Genomic DNA, 27,574 nt, shown 5'->3' with positions numbered 1-27,574 from the left:
AGCTGAAGCGGAATATGTTGCTGCTGCATCTTGCTGCACTCAACTCCTTTGGATGATGCAGACCTTGCTGGATTTTCAAATCACTTTTACACCACCTATCTCCATCTTATGTGATAATACAAGTGCAATCAGCATTTCAAAGAACCCAGTCATGCATTCAAAGACCAAGCACATACCAATCAAGTATCACTTTCTCCGGGAACAAGTGCTTGAACAAAAGGTCAAGTTGGAGTATGTTCCTTCTAAGGAACAAGTTGCTGATATACTCACCAAACCATTGCCTAGGGAGACTTTTGAATACCTCAGGCAAAAGCTGGGGGTTGTTGATGCATCATCATGTTGTTGAATCTCTTCTGATTGTTGGTTGTACGCAAGGTTCATCTGGGGTATATGCGTACATGTGCTGGGTTGCGGATTGGTCGAAGATCGAATGGAGCATATAATGCATTGTTGGCATTATGGAGGAAGTCATGGATGCTGGTCTGAATATTGCTGCAATATGTCTCTATCTCTTTCATGGTCATTTATGGTGTTTGGTGGATTATGGTTCTTCTTTGCAGATCTGGTTTATAGTCAGGGGGAGCATGTTCTTAGGGGGAGCATAACCCTTTGCCCTTGATGTCAAAGGGGGAGAATGACGTTGAGGATCTTGAGGTTGCCATCAAGTCCAAAGGGGGAGATTGTTGGCATTATGATTCTGGTATGGCTTTATGTTACAGATGTTGTACTTGATGGCAACACCCTCAAGTGGCAATGCTCTATTCAAGCTCTCAAAATGTTGGAAATTAAGAGGTATGCAGGTGAATGGTTCAAAAGGTGCGGACCTGCAGGTACGCCGGCCAGGAAGTGCGTTCATACCCGCAGGTTACCCATTCATGAGGTGCGGATCCCCAGTTCACTCATTTCAAGGCAGAGAAGCGCGCTCACGTGGGGTTTCTTATGTTTGGCCCGTGGTATTTAGCCCGCCGTTCTTGATTCTATGGTTTTGGCCCATGGTATAGGATCTAATTTAGCCCCGGTTTGGATCCCTTGTATTGGTTATTGATGGTTTTGTCCCATGGTGTGAATAAGGGCTTGACTATAAATAGGGAAGGAGATCACCTGGCTAAGGTATCTTTTGCAAATTGAATATCTTAAGATCTGAAATATTGGGTTATCGGTTTAAAAGCTTGATCTATATAAAAGTGAAGTTGAAAGTGAATCTATGAAGTGTGATCTCTCGGGCGCATGATCAGATCTGGGCATCTGACTATCTGTGGCACACTGGTGGACTGCCAATTTGGCCCTAATCAGAGGTTCGCAGGTGATTAACGATGCAAGTGTGGGGGTACGCACAACAGAAGAAGGCGCAGTGCGTGGGTACGCAGCGCGACAAAAGTCCAGGTGCGGTGGTTCGCAGTGAAGAGAAAGCAGAAGCACAGAGGTACGTTGTGCGACAGAAGTCGCAGGTGCGGGGACACAGTGAAAGTATGCGGCGCGATAGAAGCAGTGGGTGCGAGGGCACAGTAGATGTACGCGGCGCGATTGAAGGCATAGGTGCATGGGTACGTGGTGCAGAGGAACGCTCTCTGCGTGGATACGCAGAGGCACAGAAGGTGAAGTGCGAAGCCCCGCAGCCCAGATAAAGAAAAACTGCGGATCTGTATTAAGGCATTTATTTGACTGACTTTTCTCTGTTGATAAGGTGTTCTGGGTTTAGTTTACTATTACTATTGATCTGGTTACTGCAGTTGACTGGGTGACTTACTTGTACTTGATGATCATTTGATGTTCATGGATCCAGTTTGAAAATTTATGAAAAGTGATCCTTGAAAGAAAAGAAGTAGGGGGTTGTAGCTCCCTTCCAGGAGAGACTGGAAAACGAGAGAGAGTTGTAGCTCTCTGCAGGTTGCAGCCTACGTACTGGTAAAGGACTGCACCAGTACAAAATTATTGTAAAAGGAGTTTCTAATTTGAAAAGATAGAGACATATTGCAGCAGGTGGTTTTCACCCACATTGGGTTTCCACCTTATATCTGGTCTTCTTTGGTGTGACTATCTATTTTTCTTGTTCATGCTCATTATTTTATGGTACTGACATACAAAAATAATTCAAAGTATAAATAAGGAAGATTTATTAAAAGAACTTGATAATACTGATTCACCCCCCCCCCCCCTCTCAGTATTATTTCCAACAACGTATGAAACATGGGTACTCCTTGGATGTGGAACAAAATTATGCATCTAATGATTGTTCCCACTCGAAATTTGGGTAGACCCATAGGGAGATAAGTTTAAAAAAATGTTTTTTTCTTTTTCACCTCTAAAGTTTGATGATGTAATCTATCTTATTTTATTATTTCCACTATTATTTTATAATTTCCTTAGGAGGCCCATTTTAGACCTCAAAATTTCCCTAATAAAAGATATGTATCCCTTTGGTTTTTGGAATAAATGTTTGAATGCATTATGGAATTCTTGGAATGATTCTAATGCAAATAAATAATGAAATAGTAGCTTCATTTCAATTTATTTTTAAATCAATTGAAAGTGATTGAACTACTATGTGTATAATAATTTTGAGGGCATTTCAATGGATGTTATAAATCTTTCAATGAAAATATTTTATGTATGAACACTTACCACTGCTTGGGTGATTGAAAGTATAGATTCCAGTTGAAATGGACTTCATTATGATAATGAAGGTTGAGTACTACCATATGCAAGAGTTAAACATCATGAGAAGAATTTCATATTTACGAAATCTTATTCCTATATTAAGAATGTTCGGAAAAGAAAAGGGAAAGGAAGAATACTTGATTTAAATTTTTATTATTAATCTCATGTAAAATATATGCTTGTGATACATGTGAGATAATGATCTATCCATGAAGGATAAATGATGGTTGTGAAGTTGAAAATCCTAGGGACAAGGCTATTGTGATGACATTGGAACCATATGACATACATTGACCACCATGAGTTATGTTATGACAAATGCATTTTGTTATTTAGAGAAATCTAGATGGATTCCGTGGTTGTAAGACTCCATAAATATCAAGAGTATTCTTGTTTGAGGAAGCGAATGGATCACATGAGGGATTCAGGAGATAGAGAAGGGAGTGCCTAAACTTGGAAGGTGTGTAACTAGAAAGAAGGGGAGACTTGAATGAATTGGTTTTAAAATATTCAATTCTCCCCCTCTGGCCATGCTTTCTCTTTGACATTAAGAATTTTTAAGTAATCACGTTGTATTGCATTGTCCGATCTTCTCATTAATGTTTGATCTCTTCACAAATTGGTTACCATTTCTTCTCTTTGCAACGTGTGTTTAGATATTCCATGAAAACACACTATTAGCAACATGAAATATACATCAACCATAATATAAGGGTGCCTAGCTCATCCCAATAGCCAACTTTCTTCCTAGATCTCATGAGATAAAATAGGTTCTTTACACAATGTATGCTATCACACTATGTCTCAGGTATCACAAAAATACAGGCTCCATTGGTCACTTCTGCCAATTGAACTTAGTCACAAAATGTTCTTTCACACCAATAGGTTTTTCATACCCACAACAAACTGTAGTCTTAGCCTCTCAGCGCGCAAGAATTCTAGATTGATTTCTATAGAGCTCAAAAATATTTCATCTATCTACAGAAACTCTATTCAATAAAGCAATTATCAATTAGAAACACTAGTTCACCTATCACAATTAAATTCAACACAAATCTAATATCTTGAACATATGATTAGCATATAAACTTCAAAAGAAAAAGAAAATATTTCCTTAAAACCTTTCAGATGCATTAATTCAATATATCCTTTATGCTCCTTACACCTGATATTTATGGCTTCACTTGAAGCCATCTTCTTCCTTTCAATAAAGAGGGACAAAGGATCTACTCCCCCTGAGCATATTATTTCCCTTTTTCATCCATACCTTTATATGCTGAGTTCTGATAGGGGAATCACCATGAGTTTATTATTTTTATTGTTTGATTGAATTTCTACCATAATATGAGCATATGAACCACTTGTGATTCTTTTAACCAAATGAAGATAAATTTCATATCCATTACTGTGGTTCTCTCATTGTCTATGCTTTCTTTCTACAATGGAGAACTAGTATAGTTGTTGCTCCTTTTATCTAATTGAGGTCATTGTCTTTCACATTTGATACTATAGATAGAAATAACAAGAATATTAATATTATATGGGTTGGTATTCTTCTGAGAGGAAAATCTATGTTGAATTCTTAGTTCATTCGGCTTGCTTCTTTTATTACTGTTATGGAATTGTCTTTGTTGGTTCTCAACACAATGTGTGTCTCTGTTGGACTTGTTATGGAAAGGGGGTGTTATCTTTCCATGTTTTCAAACAAAATATCCTTTGTTCAATGCATTTCTTGAATCCATACACTCTTTCATGGATTTATTATGACCTTGAGTATTTTTTCATTGAGAGGAAAAGGACTTTTCTTTGTGGCTATTCGAATTACTACATCGAGAAATTTCTTACTGTGGTTGAAAAAATGTGTTTCTTTCCTTATATTGCAACTATATCTTCTTCTCTAGACATTTAGAGACATAATGCCCCGCTTCACCATAATTAAAACGCTTGGGGGATTGCTTGCATTTGTCTTCATTACTGGAAGTCTAATTTTCCTGTTGTTCCTGCATTAAATTCTTGCGATTGCAACATTTTTTGGTCCTCTGATGTTGATATATACATATTTATCTTCTTCTATCTTTGGAATCTCTTTTCTGATAAATTCCTTGAATATCCCTGGCCATGACATGGATATTTAATTTTCAATGTTGCAGATTGTGTACTTAAGAATTGGTACTTTTGACATAGGACTATGCACCACTACTTCAAACTACTTTCAATTTCCTCTTGCGTCATCCCTTTCCTCATTACGGGTGGAATTTTTTAGGTAGATGAAGGTCTATTAATGCAATGTAAATATATTGTCCAAGGAATTTCAAATATATTAATTACAAAGATAAAGTTTAGCTTAAAAAACATGTTTCTTTTCTTCTGTTGCATCTATTTCTTCTTCTCTAGACACTTAGAGGCATAATGTCCCACTTCACCACAATTAAAACACCTGAGGGGTTGCTTGCCTTTGTCTTTATTTTTTGTAGTCTAATTGTCCTTTTTTTGCATTGAATTCTCTGTGACTACAACACTATTTGGTCCTCCTTTGATGTTGATATAGACATCTTTGTCTTCTTTCATCTCTAGAATCTTGTTTATGATAAATTCCTTGAATATACTAGACCATGATATGGATATTGGTTTGTCAATGTTGTAGGTTGTGTACTTAAGAAATTGTACTTTGGACTTAGGACTATCCACCATCCCTTCAATGCTGTTTTCAATCACTTCTCTCATTGTCCCTTTCTTCGTTATTGGTGGCATGATTTTGGTAGATGAAGGTACAGTGTTGCACTATAAATATATTGTCCATTGAATTTCAAATATATTCATTGCAAAGATAAAAGTTAGATAAAAAACCTTATTATGATTCCTATTTTGTTCATATATATTTTCCAATAAAATCATAGTGCATTGGGAGTCACAGTCACATTTCTAAGGGGTAAGCCATGGCTTGCGCATAATCGGAGTTTTTAGTGATAGAGGAGTCAACAAAGGAGTAAATGTTAAGACACATGAGCATGGAAACAAGGAGAATGAGGAATGTGTAAATCACAATTGGGCCTTTTATCAATAAAGAGATATGAACATAAAGGTTAGGATCCACTAGTGTGACAAATATGAGTATAAGGAAAGATCATTATCACTATTGAAATCCATAGAGTTAATAGGTGTTAAAGATAGACAGTTAAGTCACGTAAATGTGAAAAATAATGATAGAGTATTGGTGTTAGGCACATTCAAGTTTTATAACAACAAACATGGAAATATTGAAGTGATACAAAACATGAGTGTGACAGTTATTACTATCACAATCAAGACTTATGCAACTATAATGTAAATGGAAGGACTTTGGATCTTGAAATATGTGTGTGTGATAACTAAGTGAAGTGCACTCAGATTTTGCAAAGAGAATTAATGAAAAGGTAGGATAGGCTTTGGGTTGCGCAAGCATAACAATAAGGGTTATGGAATCACATTGGGAAAAGAAATGATTAAGGGAAAGTGCAATTTAAGATTATAGATGAGGAAGTTCGAAATCTGATTATGCGATGGAAAATTCAAAATTTTGCTAAGTGTGATTAAGGGTTTTCCTTTGGTAGCACACGAGTGATAGTTAAAATGTTAATTCGCTAGCATATATAGGTTTTGATGGGCATACGAATTTTGAATGCCATGGGAAGATTGAAGGTCACAAAAAATGACAAAACCCCATAAACCAAAAGCAAATGTACAAGTCACAAATCTTAAATGTGAGGGGATGATTCCTACCTTAGCTAATTACTCAAGAACAATTGTGATCTACAAGGGTAGATGAGAGATCTATTAAATAAATATGTGCGACGTTCTTACTACCCTAAAACACAATGTAATGAGCCATGGGGTTGAATCCCTTTATATATTTCCTCCACACATGTGAGATAGAAAAAATAAATGCTCTATTGTCTTTTAAAGTGCGATTAGGTGCATGATAGTGTGACAAACTTTATAGTGCAATATTACCACTCAATGATGCGATTCTAATAATTCTAAAAGATGTGCTATGCTTACGAAATACTACTATGATTTACTAGGAGAGATTGCAACAAGTCATTTGATAACCAAAGAAAATTAGGAGCTTTTAGGGAGTTTGTTATTTTGAGAATTTGACAAAAAGGAGGCTCTAAAATTAAGGATGTCAAAAATTTTGGGGGGTTGTTGTAGCAACTACAAAAACATATTATGAGGGACTACATGAACCAAGAAAGTTTTGCAACAGCGAAGGGAACATGGGTCCTTTGCTATTGTTCTCAACATAACCAAAAGGAAAAGTTATAATTATACACTTAATCTACACAGTGAATAAATCGCTATCATAAAATAATATGATCCATCATAATAGATTAAAAAATACTAAAACCATACTTTACACCAGAGACAATTATCCAAACATTCAATTCTATTACCTGAGAGAATCCTTCATTACATTAGAGTGTCACGACTCACCAACCTAAACCATCAAGTCATAGTACAAAAGCTTCACATAGTAGTCACCTAAAACATAACATAATAAGGAATATCTATAACATAACATTGTGCCCTTATTTATACTTTTACATTGGGCACAAGATTGACCAACAACCTATATTTACCTTGGGAAATTCCTAATACTATGGGTAAAAACCACAACAACTTTCCTAAGGTATTTCACGTTTCACGTGTTTCTCCTTAAATGATTGCATGTTGTCCATCTGTGTGGTGCTCCTCTATGCGGAATCCTCAAAATTATATCTCAAGGCTATTTCCGAACATTGAGGTACCAAAATGCTCAGTTTTCAAAGTTTGTAGAAATTAATCATGACAACACTATTATGACTAGCTCATCGAGAGATTTCCAATGATATGTTTTGTTTTCTCAATATGAGTCCCAAATAGGAAGTTATGCTTGTTAGAATTTTTATCCTATTAATAAAGGCCATGTCATCAAAATGACACCATGTGGCCTTCACCCTAGTCACATGGCACTACACACGATCCATTGATGGGTTCTAGGTTGACCATATGATAATACATCTGCTTCCATCCACTGTACTATGTGTCTGACGTGGGGTCTACTGGCTCACATCATCTCAGTATCTTGGCCTCAAGGATTCCCCTCACATTTCTCAGCATCTACCTTAATTAAAAGTTCTAAGGTATGAGTTTTGAGATGCCAACCTGTGATTCACCACATTATATTGTGTGTTGGAGGTGGAGCTCAATGACCCGCATCATCTCAGGGTCTCAACATAAGATTTCCTAAATTTCCTCACACAAAATGTCTTTGGAGCCGATGGTCAAGTATCGGTATCAACCCACCAGCACCAGGTATCCACATATGTTTACTCCTACAATTTTCCCCAAGGTCTAACGACCCCATGGCGTTGTTCTGATACCCATGGTTCCACCCTAGCCCCCATATTATCTTTTTCTTTCATGTATGCTATGTTTTAACTAGGCCTCGACCAAAGCAACTAGTAGCATGGACCCCTCCAATGATGGTTTCAAAGTTTAGGGAGGAGGGGATCCTCAATTAATGTCAATCGTTAATTTGAGATAGGTGGGTTTATGCTAATCTTGACAACAAACCACCCTACTCATTAAGCATCAATGATGACGGGTCTCCCTCGCTCGATTTAAACCATCAATTTGTAAGACTGACCTCCAAATTCTCCCTTTGAAAAACCCAGTGGCCTAGGGATCTGCAAGCCCAACAGGGTCCACCCCCAAAACACAACATCCCAAGCCATGTTATCTTAACAATCGGTTATTTTACTTCACACATAGCTACTCTTATGGGAGATCAAAACCACGAAGGCATGAGAGCTCGATGGGACCACTCCCAACTCACCGAGACATCGATCCATCAACCCACTTCTTTTCCTATCTCATTCTAATGCCTGAAAATCCAAAAGGCTAAGAGCCAAATGGCCCAAAGGGTCTGAAAATTTCACAACAAGGTTCCACAAGGCTAGGTTCCACCACTTGCCCAACTTGCTTGTTCCCTTTGAGTGTGTTCTATGAAGAAAAACCCGACTGATAGGTCAATGGTTAAAAAATCATGGGGACCAATGGGCATGGTTCCATTAGGATAAGGTTTTAATCAAAGACCCATAATGTCGAGCTCTTTCCCATACACATAAGTGTTTTTTCCTATTGCTATGCTAGTCCTGATGACTTCCCACCATGTCATGTTCACAAAAAAAAGATGGGTGGTTTCCCCACACCTTCTCATGTATGTATTGAGGCTTGTATCCCTGAGGTTCAAAGACCTAAATCTTAAGTTGACGTGCATAACAATGTAAGAAAAAATGCAACTCTATAACCCTACAATAGTCTAGTTAAATTCATATAAAGACATCATATTTTTCAGTGTTCAAACATGAAAAACATTGATTTGAATAATTGAACATGGATAAATACAATATATCTATCATAAATCACAAATCCACTATTCAGGGTGTGCTATATTCATTCATAAGCCTTAACATCCATCTAAGTGAGCATAAAATCACAATTTCTCACACCCTCCATGAACATAATATTGGACAAGATATTCTAGGCATCTACTGAATTTATAACATCTAAGATATCATGAAAAGCATGAGAATAATGATGATATTCACCATTCAAGAATTCATTAACACCCATGAATATATAAGAACTCATACAAACATATGAAATTCATGGAACATCATAGTTCACAACTCAGTATATTAATGCATTTGACTTATCTGAATATTTAAAGATGGCTGACAATTGAAGCAGGGACTTCCACTCTCCATTGAACCATAGGCTATCTATGCCACATATTTCATGCAACTAGACACCCTCCAACTAGATCCAAAGTCTGAGGGGATATTTTCTCATGGAATTCACACAAAAAACTTGGTCAAACTCTTGGGAGATGGAGTTTAATGTCTAGGTGGTTTATCAACTACCCTATGCTAGTATTCACAACAATGACCCACTTCTCTTGAGCTCATTCACAAGGATTTATCCAAGGTAAATATGGGCTATTGCTTAGTACATGATATTGAATCCACTGTCCAGGTGGTTTATCAATTTTCTTTTCATATCAATCACCACAAGAGTTTGTATTCAAATTTCTAGGTGGTGAATATGATCCAGGTGGATGTTGGTGGCCACCCACCTATCCCACTTGGACCCCCACAATTGTCTCTTTTAGTTTTTCAGTTTCCTTATTTGTAGCACAATTTCCTATTTTTTAGCAGTTTTTAAAGTCCTGAACTTTTGGTGCTATTTTGAGGCCCTAAACGACGCTTTTTGGGAAAATTGGGAGCAACATGGGTCCATGGACTGATGTTGCTCTTCCCAAAGTTATAGTTGTTAGAGAGATCATTCTAACGAGATATTGTGTGCTTCAAACGGATATCGTATGCCAAAGTTACGACCCTAGGAAGTGATGTACCAATTTACCCAAAAGGGGCCCACAGTTTGGTGTTTCATCTTCTAGGGTTAGGTTTTTAGATGTTTAGGGTTTTCCATTGTTTCTCAACAATAAATAGGCCTTCGAGCCTCATTGTAACACAGTTCAGAGGTAGGTATCCACCACATCTCTTCTCAGAGATAAGCTACCATCACCCTAGCTGGTTTATTTCCATTTCTGTTTGTAAACATATTTCAGTGTTTTACATTAATGAAATGAAGTATTATTTCCACTGCATATCTATCTTCATGGTTATCTTTGTAATTTGTTGCGTTCTTGTCTAAATCTGGATTAGTGGTATCAAAGTAGTCTGCTTTTTCTCTGTTTTTCTTTACATGTCCCCAACGAGGTCGGGATATAAGGAGTTAGGGCTTCAACTGGTCAAACCTTTGTAAGACCAGCCTCTCAAATCTTAATGACTTCCCATGGTGGATGAAAAGAAAGACGAGGGGGCAGGAGATCCTATCAAAATCTTGCTCGAAGAAGCCCTCGAGTGACAAAGGAACGCGATGATGGACAACTTTGCCCAGATCCTTCAGCAACTACCCAGAGGCGACGCATCGGCTTCCAACAGCTACTCTGGAAATGCCACACCCTTCAAGGTACAAGTTAATTTTGAAATCCCCATTTTTGAGGGTCAAATAGACATAGATTTCATAGATAAATGGTTAAATCTGCTAGAAGGGTATTTTTCTATTCATGATTTTTCTAGTCGGGAAAAGATTATTTTCACTCTTCTCAAAGTAACCCCCCACATCAAGGATTGGTGGGAAACCTACTGCGAGCAGAAGGATGAAAGTATGAACTTATTGTTTCAGCCGCTCCCACTTGGAATTCATTTCGGGATGCCATCAAGGAGCAATACTACCCTGTCAAAAACTATGAGGAAAAATACATAAAGTAGACCTGGGAAGGGACCAAGATGTGCCGGAGTTCACAAACATTTTTCATACCCTTCACACATAGTTGGGTATCAAGGACTCTGAGCTGCATTTGGTACTCAAATACCGCAGCTACCTACACATGTACATCCAGGAAGAGATGGAGTTCCTGAACATCTCCTCACTCAGCACGGCGTAACGATATGCTGTCAAAATCAAGCAGAAGTTTAAATGGAAGAAGCGATACTTTGGATCTATGAATCTGAAGCAAGGGAAAGGCTTCCCTAAATTGCAGAACCAAGGACAAAGCCAAGACGAGGCAACCCAAGACAACCCGTCAAAGCTACAAGAAAATAAAAACACCACAAAGTTGAAGAAGGACACATGAAAGTGGTGTGAGTTCCACAAGAGCCTCACTCACAAAACAAGTGAATGTTGGACCAAGAAGTCACTAGTAGTTGAGTTAAAGGCTTCTAAATCTGATGCATGTTCTGACCTTGAGTCAGAACCCGAAAAGGGGAATGGCAAAGGGAAGCAGATCATTGACGTGGAGCACAGTGCCACTGTTGCCACTGCCAAGATCCAGAAGAATGAGCCTGAAGATCCAGAGGAGGGGGAGCGTCTTTTCCACTCACAAATATGGGTGAAGGGTTCACCGCTGCAATTCATTGTCGATAGTGGCAGCCAAAAGAAACTCATTTCAGTAGATGTCGTGAAGCGGTTGGGCCTACCGACTACACCACACCCACAGCGATACAGTATTGGGTGGCTTCACCAAGGACGAGATTTTCAAGTCCGCCAGTAGTGCTGCCTTCCCTACAGCATCAATCCCTTCACAGATGAGGTATTGTGTGATGTTGCACCTCTGGATGTTTGTGATGTATTATTAGGCCAGCCATACTTATGGAGGTGACATGTTGTGTATGATTCAAGGCCTCGCACTGTCATTATTTCTTTGTGTAATTCATTATACAGGATATCCGAGGTAGCCCCACCTACCGCCAGCTATTTGATCACTGCTAAGAAATGTAGCAAGCTCATCTCCCAGACTAGGAAATTCATTTTTTGTCTAGTTTGCTCCCAAAGTAAGGGGAAGATCGTCGCCACATCCATGACCCCCATGAAGGGTTCCTCCACGCAGCAACAGAGGGATACGATCATGAAAGAACATAGGAACAACTTCTCTTCACCCACAATGGGAACCACACAAGTTTCAGGTGGTTAACAAAGTCTAGTTGCACCTACATAAAGAATGCCTTACAAGAGCCCATCATAAGCTCCGACCACTCCGACATGGTCCTTACACCATTACGAAGGCTGTGGGAAACAATGCTTTGGAGCACATCATTCCCCCATTCCTTTGATTGCACCAAGTCTTAAATGTGGACTGCCCTCTACCATGCTTCGCACCATTACTAGACAAATAAGAGATTGCAAAATAGCTCACCAGGGACCAAGTTCAACAGATGGAGGAACTCAACACAACGGGGACCATTGCTTCCTAAGTGGGGAGAAATGATCCAGGTGGATGTTGGTGGCCACCCACCTATCCCACTTGGACCCCCGCAATTGTCTCTTTCAGTTTTTCAGTTTCCTTATTTGTAGCACAATTTACTATTTTTAGCAGTTTTTTCGGGTCTTGAACTTTCGGAGCTGTTTTGAGGCCTTAAACAACGTTTTTTGGGAAAACTGAGAGCAACTTGAAACAATGGACTAAAGGTGCTCTTTCCAAAGTTGTAGTTCTTATATAGATATTTCTAACGAGATATTGTGTGCGTCAAACAAAGATCGTATGCCAAAGTTATGACCCTAGGAAGTGATGTACGAATTTACCCAAATGGGGTCCACAGTTTGGCGTTTCATCTTCTAAGGTTAGGTTTTTGGATGTTTAGGGTTTTCCATTGTTTCTCAACAATAAATAGGCCTTCGAGCCTCATTGTAACACAGTTCAGAGGCAGGTAGCCGTCAAATCTCTTCTCAGAGATAAGCTACCATCGCCCTAGCTAATTTATTTCCACTTTTGTTTGTAAGGATATTTCAGTATTTTACATTAATGAAATGAAGTATTATTTCCGCTGCATGTCTTTCTTCATGGTTATCTCTGTAATTTGTTGTGTTCCTGTCTAAATCCATATCAAAATAACTCTCCAACAAGCACAACAATGATTCATATTAACCTGTCTAGGTGGTTAATAGTTATATAACCAGAACCAAAGTGATTCATCATCCACTAAGCCTCCCATTAACTACAAAGGCATAGATAACCCGGTTCAATGGCCTTAAACATAGTTCAAAAGGTTTACACCCAAGGTCTAGTTAGGTTATTGCTTAGTCCAACAGGTTGAATCCATTGTCTAGGTGATTTATCAACTATCTTCTCATAGAAAGCACCATGGGGATCTAAATTCCATTTACGAGGTGATTATTGGCTCTCCAGCAAGCACCATAGTGATTCATATTTCCTTCTCTAATTTTTTACCAACTATAAAAACAACACCACGGTGATTCGATCATCCACTAAACCTCCCACTAACCAATCAGGCTTAGATGTACATTATCTAGAAGCCTCAAAGACATAAGTGCATGGAATAACTCCCCAAATTCAGAGCACAAGGCTCAATCACATTTGTCACCCTTTTCCATTTTTATCGTTTGTTCTCTATTCTTTCCTTACATCTCTTTCTGTACCCGAGAGAATGTCAACCTACCTCTTCCATCCTTTTAAGGAATAAGAAAAATATGGGAACACTCCCCCCCCCAACCAATTGCATCTCTTGTTATCTATCAAGTGGTGGTTTGATTAATTGTGCTACCACCTCCATCTTCAAAGGTGAAGGTGTCATCCTCCACTTCTCCATGCGCATGCATTGAATCTCTTTGGAGGCATCTCATTCAAGCTCGTAACAATTTTCAAACTAAATTTGTATTGATCGTGGTTCTTTATTTCTCATAATAAGTTCCTCCCTCACATAATGGATTGCATAGAAGTTCTCACCTTTAGCCGACCATCATTTTAAACAATTCATTTTAGGTGTTACAACATATTGTCTTAATTAGCCATTTCTACCACATTGGAATTGTAGTCACAATTTATTATTACAAGAAAAGGGATAGAAAGGCGAGACTGTCAAAAACTCCACCCACTTAAGGAAACCCATCCTCGAGTTTCTATAAATAGAGAAAAAAAAGAGTAAATGAGCTTGATAATTACAACCATTGCATCAATACATCTTCCATGTCTTCAGTTTCCATTTGATTCCATGCCATTCATTATCCATGGTCTAGTTACCTTTCGACCACCTTGAACTCCAACACATTCCTTCACGGTTTTTTGTTGCTTCACAAGGATTCCATGGGGAACAAGTCCATCAAATTGTTTTCTTCGACATACCCAATGCATTCATGATCCCAATAAGTATGTACACTCAATCAAAAATTGGTATCAAAGTTATCAAAAACTGGTATAAGTTGTATGATATTGTTTAGGATACTTAACTAGATGTTTTTATTTGAGTTGGATAATATTTTAATTGATCTTATGTATCCATATTGCTCATAAGAGATTGACATGACAGTTGATCATAATCAAGTTGTTGAGTTTATGGCTAAGTAAGATTGTCGTTCCAAGTGTGCATGTATTCTATTGTAGGTTTGAGTGAGTATTGATTTATATGTGGTTGATCTTTATGTTGAGTCAAAATATATGGTGATGTATGTAGGAGTCTACTGTCAGTAGGTTTTTTCGCAGAATAATGTATCATGTCGAGATGATGTATTGATATTTGGGTGAGAAAAAGTGTCGGTGAGTTAGAGTATGTTGTCACCAGTTGGTATATGGTTGAAATATGTAGGAATTTACAGGGTAAGTTCCACAGAAGAATACCAAAAGGACACCGCTCACAACCAGATCTCAAATCAATACACCAGTATTTTTGACGTGGTTAAAACCCTCAGAGTGCAAGGAGGGAAACAGTCCACGGCCTGTCCCAACGTGGGTACAGACAATTTATTAATCAAAGAATGAAAATTTACATAAGCTTCTCTCATGCACGGATTACCCGAACAATGACCCTCCATGCGCTTTAAATAGAACTCATGGACCAATCGGGTGTCAAGCCACGGATCAAGTGTCGGTAATACCGAGGTGAGAGTGAACCGTCGGATCACTACATATCGTGACCGTCGGATTGTAAGTTACAAAATGTACAACGGTAAAGAAACACACTTTACCTAACTCTAACCTAACTCTATACTAGACCAAGTTGAACTTAACTATATCCTATGTGTCGGAATATCCTAACATCCCCCCTTAAGAACAACTTGGGATAGGATTGAAGGATTTACAAATATGACACAATAGGAGAAGGAAGGAGGCACTAGAGCCTATCCCCCCTTAGTGACAACTTCCTGAACTCCAAGCATATATCGAAGTTTAGTGAACTTCGCCTCTGTGAGAGCCTTTGTGAAGATGTCTGCAACCTGATCATCCGTTGGACAATATTGCACTTCAAGAATATGGTCAAGAATGAGCTTTCTGATGAAGTGCATGTGTAGTTCAATGTGTTTGCTGCGCTGATGCTGGACTGGATCTTTGCATAGCTGAATGGCACTTTGATTATCACACCAAAGTGTGGTTGGATGCTGCTGCTCAAAGCCAAACTCTGATAGGATCTGACGAAGCCACAAGGCTTCCTTACTAGCTTCCACGGCACCACGATACTCTGCTTCTGCTGACGAAAGAGAAATGGCAGCCTGTTTCTTACAAGCCCATGTAATAGGTCCTGAACCAAGAGTGAAGACATAACCGGCAGTAGACTTCCGATCATCAAGGTCACCAGCCCAATCAGAATCAGTGAAACCAACTAACAGAGGAGCTGCTTTGGCACTGTAATGAATCCCAAACTGTATTGTACCTCGAACATAACGAAGTATTCTTTTAGCTGCTTTCCAATGACTTTCACGGGGGTTTTGCATAAAACGAGCAACAAGGCCAACAACAAAGGAAAGATCAGGACGAGTATGGGTTAAATACAAGAGTTTTCCGACAAGTTGACGGTATAAGGTAGCATCAACTTCAGGAGAAGTACAAGAGACTGAAAGTTTGACTCCAGACTGAAAGGGAGAAGGGGCTGGCTTACAGTCTTCCATGTGAAAATGACGAAGAATATCACAAGCATACTTGGACTGGGAAAGGAAAATACCCTCTTGGGATTGCAAGACTTGAAGACCGAGAAAATAGTGTAAGTGTCCTAAGTCTGTCATTTCAAATTTCTTTTTAAGGCTGGACTTCACATGGTTTATAAGGTTGGGATCACTACCAGTAAGAATAAGATCATCAACATAAAGAACAAGGATGATGAGAGAGTTGCCCACTTTCTTGGTGTAGACAGTATTGTCAGAATGACACCTAGAAAAGCCAGATTCTAAAAGAAAGCTATCCATTTTGGCATACCAAGCTCGAGGAGCTTGCTTGAGGCCATAAAGGGATTTCTTAAGGCGACAAACGAGGCTGGAGTCTGTTTGTATGAAGCCAATGGGTTGTTCCATATAGATTTCTTCCTGCAAGTCCCCATGCAAGAAGGCAGATTTAACATCCATTTGATGGACTTCCCATTTTAAAGAGGCAGCAAGGGAAAGAACAAGGCGGATAGAGTTCATTTTGGCAACTGGAGAGAAGGTTTCAGTGTAGTCAATGCCTTCAACCTGTGAAAAGCCCTTAGCAACTAGACGAGCTTTATGTTTGTTAACTTTCCCATCTGGTCCATACTTGGTTCTGTAAACCCATTTGCATCTAACAAGTTTGCGTCCCTTTGGTAGAGGAACAAGATCCCATGTATCATTTGTCATTAATGAATGATATTCTTCATTCATAGCTGTTTCCCAATGTGGATGGCCTGAAGCTTCTGCAAAAGTGTCAGGATCATGATTCACTGGAGCTTGAGCCAGTAAAGAAGAGGCTCTTTCAAACTGAGAACGTGTACGTCGCTGATCTGTAGGATCACCGGCAAGATCACCTGCTGCATCCCGAGTAGCACGGACCCATCTTGGAAGTTGAGGATCCTGAGAAGGTGGGGAAGGATTATCATCCTCGCTTTCATCATCAGAAGAAGAAATGTTCTCAAAGATAGAAGAGATGGGAAGAGGTGGCACATCCGCCGGACTAGGCTCGCAGGCCGATTTATTTTCATCAAATTTTACATCTCTTCTAATGATAACATTTTTGGACTTAAATGGAATAAGTCTATAGCCTTTTACATCTTCAGAATATCCAACAAAAGTACATTTCTCACTCTTAGGTTCTAAGGCTTTATGCTTTTCATCTGGAATATGGGCCCATGCTTCACTTCCAAACACACGAAAGTGACTTACATCTGGTTTAATGGAACTCCAAGCTTCTTCTGGAGTGATATTCTCTAGAACCTTAGTAGGAGTGCGATTGATTATATAATTTGCACAATTAATTGCTTCGGCCCAAAAACTAAGACTGAGTCCTTTAGATTGCAGCATACAATTAGCCATTTCCTTTAAAGTGCGATTTTTCCTTTCAGCTACACCATTTTGTTGTGGAGTGTATGGAACAGTATGTTGCATTTGAATGCCATTTTCGGTGCAAAAGGTGATGAATGCATTTTTAACATATTCTCCACCATTATCAGTTCTTAGCTTAAGAATTTGATGTCCAGATTGTTTTTCAACGAATGCTTTGAAGGCCAAAAAGGTGGTAAATACTTCGCTCTTGAGTTTTAAGAAGTATACCCAAGTGCGTCTAGAGAAATCATCAATGAAAGTTAAGAAGTACTTGCAGCCAGAGAATGAAGCAACAGGAAGAGGACCACATAAATCACTGTGCACAAGCTGTAAAGGGGCTGAGGCGTGCCAAGAGGCACGTTTGTCAAAACTGTCCCGATGATGTTTTCCGAGTACACATCCGGAACAAACACCATCTTTGCAAGATACCATAGGAAGACCTGTCACCATGTTTTCTTTACAGAGATGCTGAAGAGAGCGATAGTTTAAGTGACCATACCGCTCATGCCAAAGTTTGCTCACTTCATCATTATGAGCAACAAATACTGAGGGAAGATGGGATGACCCAAAGTTGTGAAACTTATACAACCTTTTGGAATCATCAGCAAGACCAGTAGCTAGAATCTGTTTAGGATCTTTTAGATCCTTGATTACAACATCATGAGGTGAAAATTCAACGATTTTACCTTCACCTGAATGAGTTATCTGATAGACAGATAGAAGGTTGCAGGATAAGTTTGGAACACATAATACATCATTGAACTGACCATTGTCTAGATGAACAGTTCCAGTCCCTACAACATTAAGAGATCTATCATCACCAACATATATATTTTTGGTGTTACAATCATTTAAAGAAGAAAACATGGCTTGGTTTTTGGCCATGTGACAAGAGGCTCCAGAATCAATGAGCCACTCATGAGAATGAGAAGAAGAAGAAGATACATTTAATGCATAACTAGACTGAGATGATTGACGATGACATGCAGAAAATGCCGTTCCGGAAGTTGAAGTTGAAGTAGGCTCCAGATGGATGTTATGTTTCTTCATTGCGGCTTCCAAGGCTTCCATCTTCTTAAAGCATTTAGATTCTAAGTGGCCATCTTGATTACAAAAGTTACAATGTCTTTCAGTCTTCTTCCATTTGTTTTTATTGGGCTTATCATATTGCTGAAATGATCTTTCATCTTGAGGCTGAGTTGGTTTAGGACCATTCCTTTGAGGATAAGACTTCTTAGGATTCTTTGAATTTGGATACTGCTGGGCGGCTAACGCTTTTGTGGAAGAGTTTCCAAGATTAAGAAGACCAAGGTGTAAGAGTTTTTCCTGTTCTCTTATTAAGGAATCACAAAAGGAGTCAAAGGAAGGGGGCTTGTAGTCTTTGCCTTGACAAATGAAAGCTTCCCTGGTAGAATGGAAAGTGGAAACAAATACAGAGTAGGCTGGCCCTAACTTAGTGAGGATGGAATAAATAAGGTTACCATCATCTTTCTTAACTTTAACACCTTCCAAGAGATATCTAAGGTTCTTGAATTTTGACAAGAAATCTTCAATGCAAGAAAAATTATTAGGATCCAAAGTAAGCAGCTCATTTTCAAGTTGATGGGATCTAATTTCATTTTTAATCCCAAAAACTTTAGCAAGTTTTTCTAATGCTTCATGAGGAGTTTCAATTTCTGCAATGTGGAATCTAAGATCAGGAGAAACAGACATTCCTATCAAGCCACGTGCTTGATCTTGTCGATTTTCCCATTTTTCGGCCTTGTCTTCATCTTTGGGTTTCTTCTCTTGGTCTGTGGCTATTCTGAAGAGACCTTTACTTCTAAGTAAATCTCCCATGTAGGCGACCCATTGGAAGTAGTTAGTGCTGTCAAGAATGACTTGGCATGGACTTTCCATTTTTGAAAAACAACTGAAGCTGAAGATGCTGAAAGTGAGTGGTCCAATGGATAGATCTCGAAAAAATAGGCGGTTTTAAAAAAAACGGCTCTGAAAAAGGCTTCCGGATGAAGAAGTTATGGCTTTTTGAAAAAAAATTGTTGACGTTGCCGGCAAAGTGCGCGAATGTGCGGGAATGAAAAAATCCGCCCCCACAAAATGGAGACTTGAACCCAAGACCTCTACTCTCTTAAAAGGTCTTTGAACCAATTGATCTATACAAAAGATTTGAGAGAGAGAGAGAGAGAGAGAGAGAGAGAGAGAGAGAGAGGGGGGGGGGGGGGGGGGGGGGGGGGGCCTCGATTTGCGTGCTTGCCTTGGGAAGACTCTTTTCCCCTACAAAACACAAAACACAAAACCCAACACGAATATCCAAAGAAAAACGAACCTTACGGCTCGAAGTTAGCTTTAGCCAAAAAACTAGAAATTTAAAAAAAATCTCAAAGTTAGCTTTTAGCCGAAAAACTAAATATTTTCCTCAATGTTTCTGATTTTCCGAGATCACACTAAGGTGCAGGGAAAAGAGCATACGCATGAGAAAAATCCTTTCTTTCTGTTTCTGATTTGCCCAGATCGCACAGAGTCGCAGGGCAAAGAGCATACGCAGAAATGAAAGGTATAGATCCGGGAAAAAAAAAGGCTAAATAAACCGAAACCGAAATAAGCAGAGAGAAAATGACAGTAAACTGCAAAAAAAAACACTGTATACCTCCCGATCTGAAAAATGACGCAGCTAGGGCTACCGGAAACCTTTTCGCGTGAAACGAAAGGGGTTCCTCACTGAAACAGATGCTCCGAATGCAACAGAGCAGTCCTCTCGGCCCGAAAGCAGTCAGAAACAGCAGATCTAGGAAACGACAGCCGCATGCAGTTCTACCGGCTTCAGATTTGGATCACCAACGGACGCGGCCCTCAAATAGCTCTGATACCATGTAGGAATTTACAGGGTAAGTTCCACAGAAGAATACCAAAAGGACACCGCTCACAACCAGATCTCAAATCAATACACCAGTATTTTTGACGTGGTTAAAACCCTCAGAGTGCAAGGAGGGAAACAGTCCACGGCCTGTCCCAACGTGGGTACAGACAATTTATTAATCAAAGAATGAAAATTTACATAAGCTTCTCTCATGCACGGATTACCCGAACAATGACCCTCCATGCGCTTTAAATAGAACTCATGGACCAATCGGGTGTCAAGCCACGGATCAAGTGTCGGTAATACCGAGGTGAGAGTGAACCGTCGGATCACTACATATCGTGACCGTCGGATTGTAAGTTACAAAATGTACAACGGTAAAGAAACACACTTTACCTAACTCTAACCTAACTCTATACTAGACCAAGTTGAACTTAACTATATCCTATGTGTCGGAATATCCTAACAAAATACACTTGTATAAGCACATCATTTGTGTCAGTCATGCATAGGAGAGATGTTTGTTGATGCTAGCCCTCATGTCCATGAATCTAAAAGGAGCATCATAATTATAATTGTAAGCCTAGCTAAGACTAAGACCAGCAAGCATAAGTGTGCTTTTGGCTCGTATAGTATGAATTGTTGATACCTTAAGACTTTTAGAAAGAGATCCCTCTTGAATAACTGAGGAAAATATTAGAAAAGTCACTCTTCTCTCAAGTAAATATTCTCCATAGGGCAGGAAGGTAGTTATTCATATCAGTCCAAAAATAACTGAAGAAATATGAATATAAAGAAGCAGTTGATAGGTCCATAGGAACAAAATGATAAGGGGAGATTAGTTGCTGGAGGAGTATATTTTCCATTGATTTTTTTGTTTTGATCGGTGAATAAATGTAGCTTTTTAGAAGCAAATGGAGAGAAAAGTGTAAGAAAGAGCATACATAAAAATCCACAATGTTAAATATGTGACAGGATATTGTGTTTCCCTTTAGCATTGATGTCAAAGGGGGAGAGATGAAAAAACATTGGAACCCAAGTGGAGAGATGCACAAACATTGCAGACTAGGTGGTTTGTTGGTGATTAGTTATAGCTTCTACACAGTGATCAAACCAACAAAATACTTTTGCCATCAATGACACTATGGTATTTAGTCATAATGTTTACTATTGCCATCAATGACAAAGGGGATATTGTTATAGAGTGTTTTCATTGATTTCAAAGTTCTTTTCATTATACAATAAATCTCGTTAAGATTGATAGAATTATGAGGTCATTGATGTCAATAGAGTTCTCATTGAGTGGAAAATATCATTGATGTCACAAGTGAATTATAAAGCATGTTAAAGGTGCGTTTCCTAGAGCCAAAAAGGGAGTTATAGATTTCAAGGCATTTCTGACTCAGGAGATCAACTCAGATTCTCCTGAAAATGGCATAGTTGGATATGCCTCTTAAATACCTTCCCAACGATAATTTTTCCATCAATGACACTCTCTTATTTAGTCACAATATTTTATGTTTCCATCAATGGCAATGGCAGATATTGTTAGAAGATGTTGTCATTGATGTCAAAGGTGTTTTCATTGGATGAAAATTCTCATTGACATTGATAGAAATATGAGCATGGTAAATTTTAGGGGCGAATAATCACCCAAAGGCGAAATTTAAGGCTTTTTATATTTTAATGGGGTGAATTTTTAGTTAAAATAATAAAAACCTTTTTTATATGATTAGCCCTCATTTTATTTAAAAATTAATTTATTTTTTTATTTTAGCCCAGGGCGGATAAACTAACCGAATTGTATTCCCTTAAAATCATCCAATTTTGATATTTGCTCCTGGTTTTGGAGATCAAAATCACCATTTCTGATTTACAATTTGGTTTTTCTGATTTGGGAGTGGTTTGTGAAATTGTGAGGGTCGATTTGGTCCTGGGAGGTTAGATTTGTTTTGAAATGGAGGGTGGAGGTTAATTTGTTTTCAAATGGAGGGCGGCTCCCTATTTTCACGGATTCAGCCCCCTGTTTTCACGAATTCCAGATTCATCGTGTATATGGCTCCCTGTTTTCATGGATTCATGGTGTATATGGCTCCCTGGCTCCTTATTTTCACGAATTCATCCTATATAAAAAAAAATTGAAATAGGGTTTTTGATCATAGTTCAAAAATCCTAATTTTCTAGTTAGCAACAACAGTTTCGGTGCGGTATTATTGCATTTTCAATCCACTTATTATTCTCTTGTTTTGGTATCCATGGTTTCTTGGATCTGAACGTCTCATGTCACTGCAGCAGCAGCAACAGCAGCTGATACTTGACAGAATTGTTGGCTGAGCACGAGAAATTAGGCCCCTTTATGCAGGTCCTCCCCATCTGTAGCCGGCTTTTGAATTAGGGTAAGTTGGCTTCATATTCCTTGTTTTTCTTCAAGTTTGAAGTAGGGGAGAAGATAGTTGTTGAATATGATACAAATTATCAGTTGTTCTGGAAGACCAAATTAGGTGGATTCATGCCCCCTGCAGTTGGAACAAAGGTGATAATCACTTTGCCAGCCAAAGCTAAATGCTTCTGCTGGTTTGGAAGCATATATAACCGTGGTTGCAAGAGACCATGAATTTTTTTTAAGGGTTGGATATCAAATTTTGTTAAAGATTCTCTCAATTTTCCTGTTACCCCACAAGCAAAAGAGAATCAACTAAAGCTGAACAAACTTGTAGAAGTATCATTATGCTGATTTGGATTTCATCTTTTGGAAAGAAGATTTGGCTTCAAAATTAACCTGAATGGTATATCAACTTTTTAGTAAATGGTCCATTCTGATTGTGGTCGAGGCCTTGTACCATGGTGGAAGTATTGAGAAAGTGATGACTGGTAATGACCTCTTCACATCTGATAGAAAAGTTGAACAGAGATCATAGTATTCAACACGTGAGTGTGTTTCAATATATGAGAACTTTATAAGGTATGCTCGACTGTATTGAATGTTGCTTTATTTTGCTGCCAAGTTTATCCACAGTGACTGTTTTTATATTCAACACCGGAGCTGCTCGTAGTATGCATAATATTTGACTAGACCATGTCGAGCATTGTAAAAATTTTCTTTTCTCTTAATTTTACCCATGGCTGAATCTCTGCTTCCACTTATTCTGCTATGTTTTTCAAAGCATGCAATGGATTTTCATATTTAACATTATCTTGCCATTTACCCCGGTCATTTGGACTTTGATTAACCACTGAAAATACATTTTTAACAAGCAAAGTGGCCTACATTGTTGAACCATTCGGGGAATGATCCAAGATATTTAGCAGCAGTGGATTTCTCATCTCAGAAATTTTAAATATCCCTACGGTTGATGTTAATGGAATCTCTGAAACCACTGTCGTAAGGCTTCTCTCCATTTGTATTAGTGTTTTTGAACAATACCATGCCAATCCCAAGGTTTTGCTCTCCAATTTCCAGAAGATTTCAATGCAAATTCTTTCTTATACAAGTTAGAATTAGTGGCTTGCTTGGTTACGAATTTCTTTCATCAAAAGGTTCAATGATGCACACACTTTAAGCCATGACTTCACTACCCTTGAATGTGCGGAGAAGGTCTATTCATGTTTGGCAGATGCCTCCCAGGATCATCTAGCCAGGTCCTCTCAGGCATGGGTACTTTTCAGGGCCCAGACAATATCGTTAGACAGTGTATTGGATCATTCTCAGTGATTGATTCCATGGTAGACTCTTCTTTTTACCCTTTTCCTCTTCATCCTGTCTTATGTACCTCTAGTTAATCTCTTGCACTCTATCCTCTTTCCACTTTTTTGATCTCATATTTAGTTCATGTTCTCTTGTTTGATCCTGTTATATTTTGTTTTATGCTTTTGGGGTAGCATAGGGTGCCCCTACATATTGGCATCACTGGTTGTACTTCTTAGTCCCATTTACCTATCTGTCAGGATTTATTTAGACTGAAAATAAAATTATCTTGCCTTATCTACAATTCCCCCAATTTTAAATGTAATGTCCAGTTCCATGACAAGATTCTGTTTGAAAAAACTCTTACCAGTTTAGCAGTTGTGCCCTCCCATGCACCTTCAAAATCTCCAAGGTGGATAGCATTTTGGAGTGATTTAGCATAAGAGAGGTCCAATTCTTCTCTCCACATCATTCTTGAGACATCCTTTTCTTATTTTAAAACAGAGGCTGGTTTTGATTTAGATTTATCCTTAACTGACAACACTACATTTTGGGTTGTATGTGTATTTATGCAAGCGTGTAAGAAACAAACAGAGAACTGCGAAAATTATTGTTATTCTAGAGTTGACTGGTTGTATCCAAGATAGATGTCATTATGAAGCTATATGTTTAAATAGTGTTGACCATCAAACTTCAACTTTCTTTCAATGACAGAAGCAACAAGGTAGTAGAATGCAAAGTAATAGTTTCTCCAGCATCCAAACCTTTAAACAAGAAAATTTAAACCATAACTAATTATAGTTTATAGGAAACTAGATACAGAAAAGAAAGAAATTGAAATAACTACAAACTTTAAAACAGTCCATCTGATTGGTTAAAAAACAAGAAAGGAAACAATTAGAAGTGCTGAAATCATCTCATATCTAAGTTTATTTAAAGGAGCAATACAAAAGCAGAAATCTTCCAAGCTGTAGGTAATGAGATAAAAACTAGTAAACAGTTCAGACATGTAGAGCCTCTGCCTCCAGGATGACCATTTTCTGTTATGAGGTTTGTTGTGAATAACCTGGGAGACTACCTAAACATATTCACTGGTGCTCAAGGCCAAAAAGCAATTTTTGTTAGCAACAAGCTACCAATGTCTTTAGAGTGAACTTTGTTCTATGGTCTGCTGTGAATAACTTGGGAAACTACCTAACCTGATTAACTAGTGCTTAAGACCAAGAAGTCATTTTTCAAGAAAAAAGGCAGTATTGAAGATTTTTTTATGAGATATTAGGTGGTAATATATCCTTGCTCTACCATGCTAACTCTCTTGTCAGGGATGCCTTCAACAATGCATCTCATTGAATAATCATGCATTAACAACCAGGTGAATTGTACAGAATTTTTACACAATGACAAAAGGTATGTCTCAAATGCTGTGTCTTCTATGGCATGATATGGTTTACTAGGGCCTAGTAACATGAATCCTTTATCTCTAAAGGAATAACCCCTAAGAAAAAGAGACATGGTTAACCTTCAAATAAAATAGATGCCATTAGGAGCTTTTTAACTCTTGAAATGTGTTACACCGTTACACCCAAGCTATTGCATGAAAGAGGGGAAAGCACAGTGATGAATTGAAAGTAGCTAATATGGTATTTAAAAATAAATAAATAATGTTTTGGTAAATGAGAAATAGGTCCAACTGAATTATGAAAATCAGTGTATTCAAAGCTAGCTGGCTGAGACTGGTTTTGGCCATTTTCAGTTGAAACCAGTTGGTCAAACCCCTTTTTTTTGCACTAATCAAAACTGGACGATCATAGTTGTTTTCCTCTTCAGAAAAATATACAAGATGAAGACAATTGCAAATTGATTAATTTTACAGATCCTTCTTTTGAAAGTGACTTCAATTTTTTTGAATATAATGGAGTATTTTGATAAGCACCAGGATAATCAACCTGAAAATATCTTTAGCAAGAAGCCAAGCAGAATTTGAATATTTTTCTTAACCAGATCATATAAGGGTTCCCTTACATATTGGCATCACTGGCTGTACTTCTTAGTCCCATTTACCTATCTGTCAGGCTTTATTTAGACTTGAATAAAATTATCTTGCCCTATCTACATTGTTTCTCAGCGTTATATCTTATGCTACAAAATTAGATAGAACTTTGTAATAAAGGCAGGACAACCTTTAAATCTGAGTCCTGACTTGCAGCGTCCTACAAGTTGGTCAGGCTTAAATTTTTCTGTTGGCAAGTATTGCACGATGACACTATATCTATAAAATATATTTCTTCTGTACTGATTGTATTGCCTAGAATATTTTGGTCATTGAAGTTGCAGGTTGGCAGGCTCTAATAGCCCACTTGGAGCACAACCCCTTGAAAAATTTGACTTTAAGAAGAATTACATGAGAAAATTGTTGTCACTTAGATGTCAGTAAAAACAAGTAGGTCTTTAGACTTTTGATCATAGTTGAGAACATTCCTGAGATAACTTTCTTTGACACTCCAGACTATAAAATTTCTGAGAATGCTGCAAAATGAAAATTAAAAACCTCTTGAGGAAATATCTTTAGCAAGAAGCCAAGCAGAATTTGAATATTTTTCTTAACCAGACCATATAAGATTATGTTATTATCACTAAGAAACTTGGCCAGCTTTACCCTTGACTGGTATTCATAAAGGAGATCCTTGAATGACAAAGGTTTGCTTTTATCATAAAAAGCAAAATGCAAGTTTTGATAATTTTGGATCTGTGTTATTTGCTAAGGTTCAATGTTCACCATTTTGGCCAAAACGGGAACTAGACATGCTTAAACCTTTTGCACTCCTCAAAATAGTTCCACTTACACTGTTTAATTTATAAAACAGAGAATGCCAAGCCAACTAAGCAATGGCATCCATCAACAATTCTCATTAGAGTCCTGCAAGGACTCCTGGAATGCCTTGAATCTATAGAATCCTCCCCCCTAAATTGTGAGTGGTGTTCCTCTTCCTACCTAGAATCACATTTCTTTTCCATTCTAATTTGTAAATTATTTAGGCCATGTAAAATTTGAGTGTTAATATGTTGTTTTTCCCTCATCAGCATTTAATTATCATCCTTGTATATGAAGACCTCCATTTTGGGACTCCTCATTGTATCTTCTACTCTTTTCTCTCTAATCTACCCCTTACATGCCCATTTGAATTTGTTTTAGCATTTTCCATGCTAATATTCATACTTATGGCCTCCTATGCATGACCATAGGAACCCTGAGGATCCTCCATACTTTGATTCCTCATGTTAATTCTGTCCTTCATGCTACCAACAACATACTTTTATATTCATGAGGAATTTTCCAACTAAAATCTAAAATGTTGGGATGATAAATTTATTCTCATTTTCAATAGCTTTCCATTAATTTCATATTCTTCCAAATCAAAGTTTTGGGATAGCAGTTAACGCTCATGAAAGTTGTGGGCAATTTTACCCAATTTTCCTTGTTCTTGGACAACAAAATTATGTTAATTTCT

General features: G+C 38.2%; 1 pseudogene; it reads left to right on the top strand.

The window, feature by feature from the left end:
- The first annotated feature begins 1,469 nt into the window (after window positions 1–1,469).
- The window catches only part of LOC149176793 (putative boron transporter 2), a 31,052-nt pseudogene continuing 4,947 nt past the window's right edge, over window positions 1,470–27,574 (top strand).

The sequence above is a fragment of the Pinus tabuliformis genome, chromosome 4_1 (assembly GCF_031772625.1).
Source record: "Pinus tabuliformis cultivar Carrire ecotype Pingquan chromosome 4_1, CPIR1, whole genome shotgun sequence".
NCBI lineage: Eukaryota > Viridiplantae > Streptophyta > Pinopsida > Pinales > Pinaceae > Pinus > Pinus tabuliformis.
This window is presented reverse-complemented; position numbering and strand designations above follow the sequence as displayed.